Here is a 16,136-nt window from a genome sequence, read left to right as displayed (position 1 = left end):
TACTTCACAGAATAGTGTAGTTCTCTCTCTCTCTCTAACCTAATATATAGAATATTTTCCCACTTATACTGAAATATATATAGTTTCAGTATATCCACATATCCTTAAAAGTTCTAGAAGAATGATATGAACTAATCTTGAAAGGAATTTGGATCATGGAGGGAATTTCATTTTCTTCATATTGCTTAATTTTTTTTACAGTTTACTGTGCATTTTCAAAAATAATTTTTAGATAGCTGAATTTTCAAAAATGTATTTATTATTTATATATTTATTATTTTTGTCTGCGTTGAGTCTTCATTGCTGCACATGGGCTTTCTCTAGTTGCGGTGAGCGGGGGTACTCTTCGTTGCGGTGCGTGGGCTTCTCATTGCGGTGGCTTCTCTTGTTGCGGAGCACGGGCTCTAGGCATGCGGGCTTCAGTAGTTGTGGCTCGTGGGCTCTAGAGTGCAGGCTCAGCAGTTGTGGCACACGGGCTTAGCTGCTCCGTGGCATGTGGGATCCTCCCGGACTAGGGCTCGAACCCGTGTCCCTGCATTGGCAGGCGGATTCTTAACCACTGCGCCACCAGGGAAGCCCCATGCTAAATTTTTTTTTCAAAGAACAAAATGAAAAGGAATTTTTCATGTGCTGTGTCTTCCATTCCATCCGCTGGAGAACCATGAAGGAGACTGACAAAAACAAACCCAGCAAGATCATATCAGATCAGAGACTTTTCTGTTTTAGCCTTAGTTCTCCCTATTGATCAAGCGCTGCTTTGTTTAACATAAAACTTCGGTCCATCTCATGAATCTACATGAGAAATTCAGGCTCGAAACACTTCCTAATTTACGGTCACTGTGGGTGGCAGCAGAGAGACCATTAACTCGGTCTGTAGCTTGATGGAGTCCACGAAGAGCTAATTGATCCAAGCAAGCCAAGGTTCGCCTAAAAGCTCACTTCCTGGGGCATCTAGAGGACTCTGGAATGCCCTGGGCATTTTAATAAGAGCTGTCACTTGTTAACACTAAGTCCAAAATAGTGTGCTAAGCTATGTGCATCACCTTTCATCTTCACAAAACCTTCAGAGGTAGAGAGTATCATTCCCATTTTACAGAGGAAGAGACTGAGACCCATGGTGCTTAAGTAACTTGCCTAAAGTCACAGGCTAGCAAATGGCAAAGCCTGTACCTCTATCTCCACCTGTCTGCCTCCATTTTCTAATTTCTAGGTTATTTGATGCAGAAAGTGAAATACTATCTACTTAATGACCGTGGAAATCTAATATCCCTCTGAAAGTCTTCAGTGTACCCAAAGACTTACTTATTCACCTGCAGTATCTGGCCCATCAGTAATTTTTCCCCTTGGTTTGTACAAATTACTGTAGCAATCAAGATGCATGCATCCCATTGTTCTCTGACATTTAGATATTACAAGCCTTGGATAGTTTTTAACCAAGGCAGCAAAATCCTTGCACAAATGAGTTCATTTCAGGGGGAAAAATCTGTTGGCAAGGAACAAACCATAACTTGTCAAAGGCATGCATATTACTTTTTGCTAAATTCATGCTTTCCCTTGTCAACCAATAGATGAGCATAAAGCTTTTCGTAACAATCACTTTGGTGGCTCACTAGCAATATCATTATGATATAATATCCTCTTCACAATAAAGAATAATTTAGAGATCTGGGGATGAGAATTTTAATGATGGTGCTTATAGGATATTGGCTTAAGTTTTTTCTGGGTTAGATTCTTAAATCCTTTCAAAAAGTAAAATTAAAGGATTATGAAGTAAGCACTTCAGTTATTTCTTGAACACCCATTATTCCCCTCCCCACTGTGTGCAGTCTAGTGGCTGGGGAGCTGATTCTATCTCCAGGGTTGGATTCTGAACAGTCCAAGCCAACTGCCAGGGGAACCCTTTGCCCTCTGGTTTAGGAACTCTCGTCTAACCCAATCAGGTCATGGCATTCCCCTGGTCCTGAATTGGTACCGCAATAAATGGTGGTCTCTTTTGGGCCAATAAAATGTGGTCTCTTTTGGGCCAATAAGTTATGTAGGGAAGGTGATGGGAGCTTCTGGGAAAAGTGTCCTTGTGCTTAGGTGAGAACCACAGGAAAGCCAGTCCCTGTCTGTGGATGCTGCCCTGCCTGGAATGCAAGGCCTGGAATGACTGCAGCCACCTCGAAACACCAAACAACACATTTTTTTTTTTTTGAATTGAATTGAATTTATTTTTTTATACAGCAGGTTCTTATTAGTTATCTATTTTATACATATTAGTGTATATATGTTAATCCCAATCTCCCAATTCATCCCAGCACCACCACCCCACCCATTTTTCCCCCTTGGTGTCCATACATTTGTTCTCTACATCTGTGTCTCTATTTCTGCCTTGCAAACTGGTTCATCTGTATCATTTTTCTAGATTCCACATATATGCATTGATATATGATATTTGTTTTTCTCTTTCTGACTTACTTCACTCTGTATGACAGTCTCTAGGTCCATCCATGTCTCTACAAATAACCCAATTTCATTCCTTTTTAAGGCTGAGTAATATTCCATTGTATATATGTACCACACCTTCTTTATCCATTCGTCTGTCGATGGGCATTTAGGTTGCTTCCATGACCTGGCTATTGTAAATAGTGCTGCAATGAACATTGGGATGCATGTGTCTTTTTCAGTTATGGTTTTCTCTGGGTATATGCTCAGTAGTGGGATTGCTGGGTCACATGGTAACTCTATTTTTAGCTTTTTAAGGAACCTCCATACTGTTCTCCATAGTGGCTGTATCAATTTACATTCCTACCAACAGTGCAAGAGGGTATCCTTTTCTCCACACCCTCTCCGGCATTTGTTATTTGTAGATTTTCTGATGGTGCCCATTCTAACCAATGTGAAGTGAGGCCTCATTGTAGTTTTGTTTTGCATTTCTCTAATAATTAGTGATGTTGAGCAGCTTTTCATGTGTTTCTTGGCCATCTGTATGTCTTCTTTGGAGAAATGTCTTATTTAGGTCTTCTGCCCATTTTGGGATTGTGTTGTTTGTTTTTTTAATATTGAGCTGCATGAGCCGTTTATGTATTTTGAAGATTAATCCTTTGTTGATTCATTTGCAAATATTTTCTCCCATTCTGAGGGTTGTCTTTTCATCTTGTTTATAGGTTCCTTTGCTGTCAAAAGCTTTTAAGTTTCATTAGGGCCCATTTGTTTATTTTTGTTTTTATTTCCATTACTCTAGAAGGTGGGTCAAAAAAGATCTTGCTGTGATTTATGCCAAAGAGTGTTCTTCCTATGTTCTTCTCTAAGAGTTTTATAGTGTCTGGTCTTTTTTTTTTTTTTTGGTCCGGTCTTACATTTAAGATCTTTAATCCATTTTGAGTTTATTTTAGTGTATGGTGTTAGGGAGTGTTCTAATTTCATTATTTTACATGTAGCTGTCCAGTTTTCCCAGCACCACTTATTGAAGAGACTGTCTTTTTTCCATTGTATACCCTTGCCTCCCTTGTCATAAATCAGTTGACCATAGATGTGTGGGTTTATCGCTGGGATTTCTATCCTGTTCCATTGATCTATATTTCTGTTTTTGTGCCAGTACCATATTGTCTTGATTACTGTAGCTTTGTAGTATAGTCTGAAGTCAGGGCATCTGATTCATCCAACTCCATTTTTTTCCCTCAAGATTGCTTTGGCTATTTGGGGTCTTCTGTGTCTCCATACACATTTTAAGATTTTTTGTTCTAGTTCTGTAAAAAATGTCATCGGTAATTTGATAGGGATTGCATTGAATCTGTAGATGGCTTTGGGCAGAATAGTCATTTTCACAATATTGATTCTTCCAATCCAAGAACATGGTATATCTCTCCATTTGTTTGTGTCATCTTTGATTTCTTTCATCAGTGTCTTATAGTTTTCTGAGTACAGGTTTTTAGCTCCTTAGGTAGGTTTATTCCTTGGTATTTTATTCTTTTTGTTGCAATGGTGAATGAGATTGTTTCCTCAATTTCTCTTTCTTATCTTTTGTTGTTAGTATATAGAAATGCAAGAGATTTCTGTGCATTAATTTTGTATCCTGCAACTTTACCAAATTCATTGATTAGCTCTAGTAGTTTTCTGGTGGCATCTTTAGGATTCTCTATGTATAGTATCATGTCATCTGCAAACAGTGACAGTTTTACTTCTTCTTTTCCAATTTGCATCCTTTTTGTTTCTTTTCCTTCTCTGATTGTCGTGGCTAGGACTTCCAAAACTATGTTGAATAATAGTGGTGAGAGTGGACATCCTTGTCTTCACCCTGATCTTAGAGGAAATGCTTTCAGTTTTTCACCATTGAGAATGATGTTTGCTGTGGGTTTCTCGTATATGGTCTTCATTATGTTGAGGTAGTTTCCCTCTATGCCCACTTTCTGGAGAGTTTTTATCATAAATGGGTGTTGAATTTTGTCAAAAGCTTTTTCTGCATCCACTGAGTTGATCATATGGTTTTTAATCTACAGTTTGTTAATATGGTGTATCACATTGATTGATTTGCGTATATTGAAGAATCCTTGCAACTCTGGGATATATCCCATTTGATCATGGTTTATGATCCTTTTAATGTGTTGTTAGATTCTGTTTGCTAGTATTTTGTTGAGGATTTTTGCATCTATATTCATCAGGGATATTGGTCTGTAATTTTCATTTTTTGTAGTATCTTTGACTGGTTTTGGTATAAGGGTGATGGTGTTGTAGAATGAGTTTGGGAATGTTCCTTCCTCTGCAATTTTTTGGAAGAGTTTGAGAAGTACAGGTGTAAGTTATTCTCTAAGTGTTTCATAGAATTCACCTCTGAAGCCATCTGGTCCTGGACTTTGTTTGTTGGAAGATTTTTTTTTTTTTTTTTTTTTTTTGCGGTATGCGGGCCTCTCACTGTTGTGGCCTCTCCTGTTACAGAGCACAGGCTCCGGACACGCAGGCTCAGCGGCCATGGCTCACGGGCCCAGCCGCTCCGCGGCATGTGGCATTTTCCCGGACCGGGGCACGAACCCATGTCCCCTGCGTCGGCAGGCGGAGTCTCAACCACTGCGCCACCAGCAAAGCCCAGTTGGAAGATTTTTAATCACAGTTTCAGTTTCATTACTTGTGATTGGTCTGTTCATGTTTTCTATTTCTTCCTGCTTCAGTCTTGGAAGGTTATACCTTTCTAAGAATTTGTCCATTTCTTCCAGGTTGTCCATTTTAATGGCATAGAGTTGCTTGTAGTAGTCTCTTATGATGCTTTGTATTTCTGTGGTGTCCATTGTAACTTCTCCTTTTTCATTTCTAATTTTATTGATTTGAGTCATCTCCCTCTTTTTCTTGATGAGTCTGGCTAAAGGTTTCTCAATTTTGTTTATCTTCTCAGAGAACCAGCTTTTAGTTTTATTGATCTTTGCTATTGTTTTCTTTGTTTCTGTTTCATTTATTTCTGCTCTGATCTTTATCATTTCTTTCCTTCTACTAACTTTGGGGTATTTTTGTTCTTCTTTCTCTAGTTCCTTTAGGTGTAAGGTTAGATTATTTATATGAGATTTTTCTTGTTTCTTGAGGGAGGATTTTATTGCTATAAACTTCCCTTTTAGAACTGCTTTTGTGACATCCCATAGGTTTTAGATGGTGGTGTTTTCATTGTCATTTGTCTCTAGGTATTTTTTGATTTCCTCTTTGATTTCTTCAGTGATCTCTTGTTTATTTAGTAACATATTGTTTAGACTCCATGTGTTTGTGTTTTTTACCTTTTTTTCCCTGTAACTGATTTCTAATCTCATAGCATTGTGGTCAGAAAAGATGCTTGATATGATTTTAATTTTTCTTAAATTTACCGAGACTTGATTTGTAACCTAAGGTGTGATCTATCTTGGAGAATGTTCCCTTTGCACTCAAGAAGAAAGTGTAATCTGCTGTTTTTGGATGGAATGTTCAATAAATATCAATTAAATCTACCTGGTCTATTGTATCATTTAAAGCTTGTGTTTCCTTATTAATTTTCTATCTGGATCATCTGTCCATTGGTGCAAGTGAGGTGTTAAAGTCCCCCACTATTGTTGTGTTACCATTGATTTCCTCTTCTATAGCTGTTAGCAGTTGCCTTATGTATTGTGGTGCTCCTATGTTGGGTGCATATATAATTTTTATATCTTCTTCTTGGATGGATCTCTTGATCATTATGTAGTGTCCTTCCTGTCTCTTGTAACATTCTTTATTTTAAAGTCTATTTTATCTGATATGAGTATTGCTATTCCAGCTTTGATTTCAATTTGCATGGAATATCTTTCTCCATCCCCTCACTTTCAGCCTGTATGTGCCCTTAGGTCTGAAGTGGGTCTCTTGTAGACAGCATATATATGGGTCTTCTTTTTGTATCCATTCAGCAAGCCTGTGTCTTTTGGTTGGAGCATTTAATCCATTCACATTTAAGGTAATTATCAATATGTATGTTCCAGTGACCATTTTCTTTATTGTTTTGGTTTCTTTTTTTTTTTTTTTGCGGTACGCGGGCCTCTCACTGCTGTGGCCCCTCCCGTTGCGGAGCACAGGCTCCGGACGCGCAGGCTCAGCAGCCACGGCTCACGGGCCCAGCCGCTCTGTGGCACGTGGGATCCTCCCGGACCGGGGCACAAACCCGCGTCCCCTGCATTGGCAGGCAGACTCTCAACCACTGCACCACCAGGGAAGCCCTTGGGTTTGTTTTTGTTAGATCCTTTTCTTCTCTTGTGTTTCTCACTTAGAGAAGTTCCTTTAGCATTTGCTGTGGAGCTGGTTTGGTGGTGCTGAATTCTCTTAGCTTTTGCTTGTGTTTAAAAGTTTTAATTTCTCCATTGAATCTAAATGAGATCCTTGCTGAGTAGAGTAATCTTGGTTGTAGGTTCTTCCCTTTCATAACTGTAAATATATTGTGCCAGTCCCTTCTGGCTTGTAGAGTTTCTGCTGAGAAATCAGCTGTTAACTTTATGTGAGTTCCCTCGTATGTTACTTGTCATTTTTCCCTTGTTGCTTTTAATAATTTTTCTTTGTTTCTAATTTTTGTCAATTTGATTACTATGTGTCTCAGTGTATTTCTCCTAGGGTTTATCCTGCCTGGGACTCTCTGTTTTCTTGGACTTGGGTGGCTATTTCCTTTCCCATGTTAGGGAAGTTTTCAACTACAATCTCTTCAAATATTTTCTCAGGTCCTTTCGCTCTCTCTTCTCCTTCTTGGACCCCTATAATGTGAACATTGGTACATTTAATGTTGTCCCAGAGGTCTCTTAGGCTGTCTTCATTTCTTTTCATTCTTTATTCTGTTCCATGGCAGTGAATTCCCCCATTCTGTCTTCCAGGTCACTGGAAGACCTTTGAGATCCATTCTTCTGCCTCAGTTATTCTGCTACTGATTCCTTCTAGTGTATTTTTCATTTCAGTTATTGTACTGTTCATCTCTGTTTGTTTGTTCTTTAATTTTTCTAGGTGTTCATTCTTTAATTCTTCTAGGCCTTTGTTAAACATTTCTTGCGTCTTCTCGATCTTTGCCTCCATTCTTTTTCTGAGGTCCTGGATCATGTTCATTACCATTATTCTGAATTCTTTTTCTGGAAGATTGCCTGTCTCCACTTCATTTAGTTTTTTTTCTGGGGTTTTATCTTGTTCCTTCATCTAGTACATAGTCCTCTGCCTTTTCATTTTGTCTGTCTTTCTGTGAATGTGGGTTTTGTTCCACAGGCTGCAGGATTGTAGTTCTTCTCGCTTCTTCTGTCTCCAACACATTTTCTTATTGTGGAAGCTACTTTGAGTTAATATCTCTGTAACTTAAGCATCCTATATTCGTCATCTCAGGCTGCTGTAAGAAAACACCATAGACTGGGTGGCTTCAAAAATAGAAATTAATTTTTTCACACCTCTGGAGGCTGAGAAGTCCAAGGTCAAGGTGCTGGCTGATTCAGTTCCTGGTGAGGGCTCTCTTCCTGGCTGTGAGATAGCTGCCTTCTCGTCCCCACATGGCAGAGAGACACGGGGGTTGGGAAGCAAGCTCTCAGGGGGTTCTGTTTATAAGGGCTTTAATCCCATTATGAGAGTCCTATTCTTATGACCTCATCTAACCCTAATTACCCTCCCAAAGGCTGCATCTCCAGATACCATCACATTGGGGTTTAGGACTTCAATGTATGAATGGAAGGGGGCGGGGGAGAGACAAAAACATTCAGTCCATAACACATCCTAAACAATACCAGCCACAACCATTTCTTTGACCTAATTCTCATTTTATCATGATAGTGTCTCAAAAGATTTCAATAGAACCTTCTCTTCAGAGATAAGACCATCATCAACCATTCTACTCCATGGACTAGGAAACAGACCTAGTTTAAATCATCTGCTCCTAAAGAGCAGATGATTTAAACTTGCCCAGAAACATGACCCTGTTTGGCTTTCAGCTTTCTTGCTTTCTGCATAAGAATGTCTAATTTACAGTCACCAGATATATCCAATAGTGTTTCCAAAATATTGGCAGCCCACTCAGAAGAGTATATTATGTACTGATCTCTGTTGCTACAGCTAAGCCTAAATTAAGGCCAAAAGTCATGCAACCTTCTACCCTGGGCCTGTTGATGGAAAGGAATTCTAATACTGAAACCTTGTTTCAGGGGGCAAACATAAGGCAATTTTGTTTTTGTAGATCTTGATAGAGTTATCAGCATTAAAGTGATCTCCCTTTCTTTTATTTGGTAATATACATGTACCCAGGTAGAATCCATGTCTCCAGGTGTTCTGCAGGTCAATGTGTCCATGTGATGAAATTCTTACCAATAGGATTAAGAAGTGATAGGTGCAACTTTCAGATCACATCATTATTTATTTATTTTTTAAAATAAGTTTATTGATTATTTTATATTTATTTTTGGTTGCATTGGGTCTTTGTTGCTGCGTGCAGGCTTTCTCTAGTTGTGGTGAGTGGAGGCAACTGTTCATTGTGGTGTGCGGGCTTCTCACTGCAGTGGCTTCTCTTGTTGTGGAGCATGGGCTCTAGGCACGCAGGCTTCAGTAGTTGTGGCATGTGGGCTCAGTAGTTGTGGTGCACGGGCTTAGTTGCTCCGCGGCATGTGGGATATTCCCAGACCAGGGCTCGAACTCGTGTTTCCTGCATTGACAGGTGGATTCTTAACCACTGCGCCACCAGGGAAGTCCCCAGATCACATCTTTAAAAGGATGCTGCTAAAATCTTCATAACTGTTCAATCTGAGTGAAGTTATATACAGTTAATTTTTTCTACTTTATGTACATTTGAAAATTTTCAAAATTAATTTTTTAAAAAGAAATTGCTTATATTCCACTTCTTTCTGTGTCCTGTCAGCTGGGATGGAGAGGTGGTACTGAGCTAGCTTTGATCCTTCGGCCCAGGGAGAGACCCTAGGGCACGGTGAAACAACTGGAAAGAAGGGACCTGGATCCTTAGGACACCTTGAGGGCAGAGCCACCTCCTGGAACAACAATTGGCTTGAAATTCCACAGAAGAGACAAAAATTTCCAAACTATTTTCTATGTTAAAAAGCCATTGTTACTTAGGTCTCTAGTGAAGTTGAAAGATGAATATTCTAACTACTCATTCTCTAAGCCTCACCAACCTAGGAGCACAAATCGAATTTCATTGCGAATAATGTACAAATAGCTTTGTCCCCATTTGCTGCCACAGGATTGCGGCCAACAGTGATACCCGAGACTCCCCAGAAGCATCACATGTGTACAAACAAGATAGGTCAACTCTCCTGTCAGTAACCACATGTCCTCTGCTATTTCTTCCTGGTCGTCCTGCTCCCGGCTCCTTCCAATGGATACGGCTCCCTCCAGCCCACGGGAGGCACAGACCAGAGTTCTACAGGGTTCTTTTGCAAAATAGGAGAGAAAGCCCCCTTCCCTCCTATGTGTTAAATTCTATGAGGCGGCCCCACAGCAGCGCTGCTCGAGCCCCAACGCACACCAGAATGCTTCCTTCCAGCCTAGCTGTCCTCCTTGGTTCTAAGGTTTATATTCAATGGAGCACAGAGGACAAAGCCAGTTGAGCGATTCCCTCCAAGCTCTACTTTGCACCTTCCCTATGCTGACTCAGGCTTTGCCAATGGGTCAAGCTTGTCCGGCGCATTCCTTCTTCCCTAAGATGCATTCTCTCCCCAGAAGGCCACTCATTTCTTTTGCACAGAAATCTTCAGCAGGGCCCACCCCAGTTTACTAGGCGTACCCAGAACCCCTGCCTCTAAAGCCAAAGAAACACGGAAGATAGAGTGTTTTCCTAGTAGAAGGAAGAACGAGCAAGAATCAAGGAGGGTTTGCATAATAAAAAAGGATGTTGCCTCGAACACGACTCCCAGGTGAAGTTCCAAGAAAAAAGTTCTGTGGTCAAATTACTTTGGAAAACACAAATACTGTAATTCCTCTTCTCCCACACCTACTAGCCCTTTAGCATATTAGCACATTAACGTTTCCACAAGCCCTACAATAAACCTGTTTATTTTTTTATTTTTTATGGTACACGGGCCTCTCACTGTTGTGGCCTCTCCCGTTGCAGAGCGCAGGCTCCGGACGCGCAGGCTCAGCGGCCATGGCTCACGGGCCCAGCCGCTCTGCGGCATGTGGGATCTTCCCGGACCGGGGCACGAACCTGTGTCCCCTGCATCAGCAGGCAGACTCTCAACCACTGCGCCACCAGGGAAGCCCCACCTGTTTATTTTTGTTTAATCCACTATGTCTTAGGCACATTCCATCCGAGAGCCTTCCCCCCACCCCCAGCCCCTGCAATACCCATTAACGTTCTGGGAACACCCTTGGGAAAGTTGCAGTTGAAAGCTGGAGCCCTCACCCCCTTCAGCTTTCTATAATGGGACTTTGAGGATGAGAGAGAGGGGTGTGTGTACCAGCGTGTGTTATGCTGTCACTTGGGGTGTCGATGGCTGCTTTCAGTAGCAGCATTAATGTGACAGCTCTGAGTGGCTTATTCCTCCAAGTGGAGAAGGATGGGAAACACTGAGCTATTTCCCCTGTAGCATGCCAGGCTTCCATTACCAAGAAAGTTGCCAGGGTAAGCATTGGCACGGACAGTCCAGCAGATAGAATTGCTCCTTTTGGGAACTGAGGAATTCACTCCCACTCTGAGGTTGGCTCGGGTACATGCCTCTCCCAGCTGGTCCCTATGAAGGAATCTCAGCTTCCAGAGTGTCTGAGCTGCTTGAGAGATACAAGAATCTCAGAGACCCAGAGAAGCTGTCTTTGAAACAATGCAAATCTCTGTTAAAGGCACTCCATTTGAAAAGCTCCTGAACCTCAGAGCTCTCACTGAAGAGGCTGTTGAAGCCAGAAACTGCGGGTGGATCATGCAGGAAGAATTTCCACGGCTCACATGCCTGAATTTGGCCACGAAATATGAACACTCTGCTACACAATAGAGGCACAAGGGTTTTCTGGGCAGAAAGAATAATGCAAAGAGCAAAGCAAACGCTGGCAAAAGCAAATGCTTTGTCCCCTGGGCGTAATAGATCTCCCGAGACATGTGATTCTAAAGAAAGCTTAATTAAATTTAATGGACAAACCTCTCCATGCTAGGAGGCAGTTTAATGTGGTATTTCGGTTCTGGGTGGACAAAAATCAGTCTTCCTTGCGTCGCTGCTCTCTCCTTTAAATGAAACAAACTTCCTGATTAGCGTCATAACTCTCAGGACTGCCCGTGTCCTCCGAGCTTCTGATAACCTCTGTGGGACACCTGAGGGGGGCTGCTCACTGGAGCTGCAGGACACAGGCCACATGTGACAGGAGGGAACTCTCCGTGTGAAGGATAGCGGTGTCTTGACCATCTAGGTGCCTCCAGTGTCTGGCACAGGGCCCGGTGCGAAGGATATTTGAAGAATGAATGAAAGGAAGGAAGGAAGAGTGGGAGGGAAGGACAGAGAGAAGGAAGGAAAGAAAATAAATCGACTAAGAAAGGCTATAGCTAGAAAGAGTGTTGCAGGCATAGCCCAGTGAGAGAGCAGAAAGGATCGGATGTGTTTGTTTAGAAGACAGCACTAACAGAAGCTCAGGGCTCCTGTTTTAATCCAGGTCATTCTTCTCCCCATCGCCTACTCCCCTCCCATGTCCCACAGTTGCCCCCCCACCCCTTACTCAGGAGAAACTGACTATACCCCCAGGTGGGTCTGGCTGGCTGAGAGTAATTCCAGCCTCTTGCAAGTGATTGGTTCAGGAACGATTGTGTGAGTCATTGGGGTCAGTGCGGTGCAAAGAAAGTTTGCTAGGGATTTCTGGGAGTTGTCCTGTCCTGGGAGAGCACCCCAAAGTGATTTTCTTTCTTCTTTTGAGGCCCAGAAAGATTGCTACTATCCTGCTACTGGCCTGAGGATGAGGCCAACACATGGGAGACAGTGTGGTCAAGAGAGTAACCCGAGGTAGATGCCACTGGGTGAAATATCCCTTGAAGCCCATCTGATTCCTAGACTTCAAGTTTGAGAGTCAGTCAACAACCTTGTCTTTCTGACCACTTTGAGCTGCATGTTTGGTTACCTGCAGCCAAAAGTATCCTAACTCATTTGCCCTTAATGATGACTGCTCTTTGAAGCAAGCCAAGGAGCCATCTCTTCTCCAATGCAGGCTTGAAGTCAGGAAGGGAAGAAATGGAGGAAGCTGGAAATTACAACCATGTTAGCAGTGAGTAGCCTCTCCCACCCCGAGCCCACCGCTACAAGCACGCCGGGCCCTGTGATGGGTTTCCACTGGCCAAACTTCACCTTTTGTGATTGCTACTCACATCAAGAGACTTGAAAAAAAGAAGATCTTCAGAGAACTATTCTTGGCATGGCTTCTAATTGACTGTGTGACCTTGAGCAAGACACTTAACCTCTCTGAGCCTTAATCTGCCTCAATCCATGCCAAATGGATTAAATGAAGATTCCTATCTCATACAATTTTTTCACAGAACCTGTGGGAAGATCAAATGTAAAGTAATTCTGAAGGGCTGCGAATCACAATGAGATGTTATTATTATCTTTACCGGATCAGTTTTTTTATTTCTTATCTCTCTAGTCTCTCCCCTGGACAACATTAATATCTGATAACTTAAGTCTACATTTAACTTCATCATACAGTATTGACTCCATTTCAACTGTTCTATCTATTATTTCTACCAGTCTACTTCCAAATGGATTTGGGGTAACTTATAATAAAAGGCCAAATACACTAGGACAATTAAATAAGAGTGCAAGGATAAGAGTCAAGTAAGGAAGGTGGAGAAAATCTGAACAAAGAGCTACTGTGACTGAGCCCCAAAATTTAGTTCTGAGCTTCCTGAGAGCCAAAGCAAAAAGTAGAACTTGTTTTTAAAGCCAATATCATGCAATGCACTATACCAGGCACTGTGAAAACTACAAACATGAATGAGACATGGCTCCTGCCCTCAAAGATTTTACAAAATAATAAGGGGGAAAAATCCATCAATAATAGTAGTAATATGAGGTGTTATTAAATAATACAAGCATTAGTAATTATCATCTAGAGAAAATTCATGGCAACAGTGAGAGCAGAGAGATTCATTCTAGCTCTGGGAAAAGAACTGATGGAAGAAAGGATATTTAAACTGGACTTTAGGTGGGGTTGGGATCTGATCATCGGAGATTGGTGGAAGGGCATTATGGCATGAGTGAGGTACCTGAATACATCATATTTAAGAAAAGGTAAGTAATGTACTTGGTCTAGAGTGTACTAGGATGCATGCGTTCGTGTGTGCGTGTTTGCGCACATGTGCACACTCATGTCCATATGTGTCCACTAGGTAGATGAGTAGATAAAGTTGGAGAGGGAGATTATGGTCCATCCTAACAGTCCTTGAATACTGTGCTCAGGACTTTTGAACTTTATTCTGTAGGAAATGAAGAAAAGTCACTGAGAGTTTTAGTACAAAAGGAAAGTGACGTGATCATAGTTGTTCTCCAAATAATACATTTTTGGTCGTATTTTTCCCCCAGAGATCAAAATTGAAAGTGTGGGTCTGCTGTGAGCTAGTATATTTCCATCAGAAACTTATCCTTCCCCAGTGCCATTCTGTGTTCACTTGACAATTTTTCATTACATCGATTCTAAGTCAGTTATTCCCAGAGAAAAACAGAAATTCATCATCCTTCCCTTTATGATTTTCTCCTTTGTCATCAAACACATCAGCAGGCATGAGTTTTATCATAATTCAATTCCTGCCTTCCGCCCACCTTAATTACATGCATTTCCACTTGATAATAATTCACTGGAGTGTTCAAGAAGATCGGGAAGTTAAACTTCTGTTTGCCTTGGCACCCCTTTGGGGAGAGTTCCTCTATCGGTGCAGAGGACAGGAAGATGTCTCACACTGCCTTTCCTGAAGCAAGAGACATGCTTTATGTCCTTGAAGTCTCAGAATTTATCCACCTAATGGAACCATGGAATTCAGCATTAGAGGAGGCTTTAGTGACCATTTGTTGGGATATAGTGAAGGAAGAAGCACTGATAAGCATTTCTTTACAGCAATCAGAACCAAAAACATTGCTTTCCCTTCCCCAAAACGTTAGCCTGAACTCCAATAATTTCCAATACGGAATAAGTGAATTGAAATTTGTTGATCCGTCACTCAGAATTAGAATCATAGAGTAAAGCTCAAGTTTTCCCCCTTTTTCCATGAATACTTAGCCTGCTACTCCTTAACTGAATGCACTACTTGAACCGCCATCAGATTTAAAGTTAGATAAGAGCCTCTAAAAAGCCTTCTCTGATTCCTGCAGGTTGGGTTGGAGGCCTGCCCTTCCTCTGTGCTCTCATATAACGGCTTGTGCATCTCCTTGCCATATGGCTCACATGCCGTATGGGGCATTTGAGGACTTATTGTGCATCATGAATTTTAGATATTTTATTTTATTCAGTCTTCCTAATGACCCTGTGAGGTAGATACTATTATTGTCCCCGCTTTAATGAAGAGGAAGATTAAGCAAAGCATGGTTAAGTGACTTGGCCAAGATCATACAGCCAGTAAGTACTGGAAGTAGAGTTTGACCTCAGATGGTCTGACTCCAAGCCTTGCTCTTACATTCTTTGATAGAACGTTATCATGATCTGTTTCTGTGTCTGCTGCCCTTCTGCTTCCTCCCTGACCCCACCCCCGGTGGGTGGAGGGGTGCGTTCCCTGGCGTGAGCTGGTTTTATCCACTCTCTTACCCCTATTGTCCATCATGTAGCGCAGCATAGAGCAAATGGCAGGTGCTCAACCAATGAAAAGTATCTCCTTGGGGTAACTCTTCCTGCCAGACTCACCGGTTTGCATAAAATCTATATTTTAATTCTGGTTGAAGACACATTACACCTTCAAGGGAGGCGGAAGAGGACTCCCTTGTATGTATCTCTATTAACTCAGAAATTCAGCCACAGACATCACTAACATACATCAGGTGACCCAACTGTGGGGCCATTTCCAAGAGAAGATTGCAAAGAGAAGTTGAAAAAGGAATATTTCTCTAAGCTTTCTCCCAAAGAAATATATCTGCAGTCAGATTGGACATGTACAGTTTTACTTTATTTTGTAAATAAAGGGGACCCATTTCTGAAACCATGTGTTCAAATCTGCACAAGCAAGGATGACTCCTTTTCTCCTCCTCCATTGCCCTGCACTGCTCTCCACCCAGCCAGCAGGGGCACGGGCTTGGGATCAGGCCCACTCTCATGGATGAATCCATAGGAAACTCTGGCCAGCACTTTCTTCCTGTTTTGCCTGGAGATTCTCATCAGTTGCACCCTAAGCTGGTGCCAGGGACCAGACATAATTCTGACACATGTATTGAGGCTCTGACACAGGCTGAGGCTTCAAGGAAACATCTGAGCTCAGAAGGCAACTGGCTTCTTGGATCTGAGATACAGGAAAGACAACTGCAGAACGAATTGTCTTCTGAAGAAGACGGTTAATGACACTGAGCATCTCAGAAGTGCAGTCAGACCCAAGGGAGCCGGGCAGAGTCTCACCCCCCCTGCCTCTCCCCAGGATGCCCGGGCACTTTCCTTGCAGACGTGTCCCTCCTGCAGCGGGGGCTTTTTTATTTCTATATAGTTAGCAGGAAACTACGTGATCGTTTCAAAGATCAGAGCAGGATTTCTCTCAGGAAGAGAGGGGT

This window comes from Stenella coeruleoalba (assembly GCF_951394435.1).
Source record: "Stenella coeruleoalba genome assembly, chromosome: 8".
In the NCBI taxonomy this organism is placed as follows: Eukaryota; Metazoa; Chordata; class Mammalia; order Artiodactyla; family Delphinidae; genus Stenella; species Stenella coeruleoalba.
This window is presented reverse-complemented; position numbering follows the sequence as displayed.